Below are 2,511 nucleotides of genomic sequence, written 5' to 3'. Positions count from 1 at the left end.
CTGGGATGAAAGTCTAAAACAACTGGGCTCTATTCTTGACGCTGTCACTGTCTGGTCACTATGTGATGACTGACACATCAATTTCCTCCCTAGGCCTCATTTTTTTAATCTCTAAAATGGTGGTAATAATTTCTGCCCTAGGCTAGGGCTCCAGACCTAGAATCAGGAAGACCTGTGTTCATATCTCGCCTCAGAAAGTTCCTAGCTGTGTGACTCGGACCAGTCATCTCTGCTTGCCTCACTTTAATGTAAAAATAAAATAGGATAATATTTATCTGAGCAATATGAGCAAAATAACGTGAATAAAGGATCTTGCAATTTTAACGTGATGTATAAATACTAGCTATTTATTTATTAGCTTGTCAAAATGAGAGAGATAATGGATTTAAAAGTGCTGAGAAAAGTATCAAACACCAGTCAATGTGAAGTATAACTAATGTAATGGCCTTACCATCCCTTTGTTGACAGGACTAGCTGCTCTTTTGTGATTCTGACTCCCCTGGAATTCCACGGTCCAGTAAAAGCTTGAAAAATACAAAACGCTTCAAGAATTTGGGTGTCATTCTTGCACAAGGGCCATGCAAATCTTCTCAGTATATGTGCTGCCAAAGCAAGCACCAAGGAATGTGGGGGTCTTCAAGGAGAACTAGCACCTCTGGTGTGAGGGCTAGCTGCTCATCCACCTTTGGTGTCCACCTGCCACCTAGCTCTCACCTGTGGCTCCAAGAAGCTGTAGCATGCATAGCAGCCACACCCCAGCAAAACCATCTCAGCGGATGGGCTAACCAAGGCTGAGGGTAACTGATAGGCCTCAAACCCATTGATGAGTTAGGGGGTGTCTACTCCAAGCATGAGACTTCCCCCCAGAGGAATGGGCAGTTGGGAACTATTTGTTTCAACAGCTGAAGGCGGCTAAAGAAGAGCTTGGTCAGACATCAAAGACGCCAAGGTTCCATTGCATCCCTGGCCAAAGGCATCTTGACTTTTGTCTTGCCGCTAGACTTCAGTGACTCTGGAAAAGAGAGTGAGGCCGACGACTTTGTGCGGCTCTGCCTCACTTAAATCGAATTCACTTGCGAGTCGACGTTACCCCATGATGGCATAAGTCCTCTTGGAAAAAGAAGGACAAACGACAACAGAAGAAATTTTAAAGTTCCCTTCCTGACATTCTTTATTCAGTTACTACCTCAAGCCCTTGAAATCCTAAGACTTAAATCCCTCCCCAGTTGGAAGGCCAACCAGGAGAGAGACAGACAGAGACAGAGAGATAGAAAGAAAAAGAGAAAGAGAGGAGACGGAGAAAGAGAGAGAGACAGAAAGAGACAGACAGACAGAGACAGAGAGAGAGGAGTCTCTCTGCTTAAGTCAGAGATTTCAGGAACTGTTTAAATGAGAGCACGGCTCAGATGCAGAAAGAGGACAGATATCCAGATGTAGTAGGTACTTTTTTTTGAGGGGCAGGAGTTAGAAAAAAAAAAAAACAAGGAGAGGGAGAAAGCAAAGACTTTCTTTAGCCAGGGAAAAGAGCAAGGGAAGGCCGATGGAGAATTTCCCTATCAAGCCCTATTCAAGGCTTAGTTCATCTCCCACTCCTCCTTGTTACTTTCAGCCTCCCTTCTCCAAACTTCCACAGCCTTCCCAACTGCACGACCTAACTATTGAGCCTCCTTTGTCCGGCATCCTCTTCTGCATCCTCAAAGCAAGTATTGCTCCCCTCCCAAGACTCTCAGAGGGCAAAGCTCTCAGTTCCTTTCCTTCTGTCTCCTTCCTGGTGGGTGTGAGCCCAGAGCCTTAAGTGGGAAGGGCTGCTTAGATTGGTGAGATGCACGGGGCTGTGCACACTTTCATGAAGTCTCAGGACAGAGGGAAAGAATGGAGACATTACAGGGTAAGAGTTAGGAGGACCTTTGTTCTTTCAGATCAGGACTCCGGGAGGCATTTATTGCTGGTGACTGAAAGTTAGATAGAAGCATAGATAAATAGAAGTGAGAGATCTAAGGAAAGATAAAAAGAAACATTCAGAGAAAAATGGAGAGGCAGAGGAACTGGGAATATAAAGAGGAGGGGGGAGGGGGGTGCTGAAGTCTCCAGTCTTTGCCTTCTGATGCTGAATTAATGACTCCAGGTTTTCCTGGGCAACCCTGGATGGTGGGGTGCCTAGGTAGGTCAATCTGGCTGGCCCCACTCCCCCTTCCTACTCATGGAAGTACTCTTCCCTTCCTTCCCCTCCCCTCCACCCCCTACTCATCCTGCCTGGCCATACCCCAGCAGTGATTCACAGTCTGGCCAGCCCATCCAAATTGATTAATTATTGGAAACCGATTCCTTCAGACCAGCCTGGTGGCCTCCGAGGCATGCCGAGCCTGGCCAGGAAACCGCAGAGCGGGAGGCCTCTCCCTTCCTTTCTCCCGACTAATGAATTGGGATTTGATCCATCTAACCACAAATATGGAGGGGCAAGCAGGCATTAGTCTAGCTGTACCCCAGAGCCTGCTAGGGAAGGAAACAGGA

General features: G+C 46.9%; 1 non-coding gene across 1 annotated transcript; it reads right to left on the bottom strand.

The window, feature by feature from the left end:
* Nucleotides 1-528: 528 nt before the first annotated feature.
* LOC144457277 (U6 spliceosomal RNA) lies at nt 529-632 on the bottom strand. The gene has a single exon (XR_013486598.1). It is a non-coding gene; the product is annotated as a U6 spliceosomal RNA (small nuclear RNA).
* Between the last annotated feature and the right edge of the window lie 1,879 nt (nt 633-2,511).

This window comes from Phascolarctos cinereus, unplaced genomic scaffold, assembly GCF_003287225.1.
Source record: "Phascolarctos cinereus isolate Bilbo 61053 unplaced genomic scaffold, phaCin_HiC Scaffold_4;HRSCAF=312, whole genome shotgun sequence".
Taxonomy (NCBI): domain Eukaryota; kingdom Metazoa; phylum Chordata; class Mammalia; order Diprotodontia; family Phascolarctidae; genus Phascolarctos; species Phascolarctos cinereus.
The sequence above is the reverse complement of the archived record's forward strand: the minus strand, read 5'-3'. Positions and strand labels throughout refer to the sequence as shown.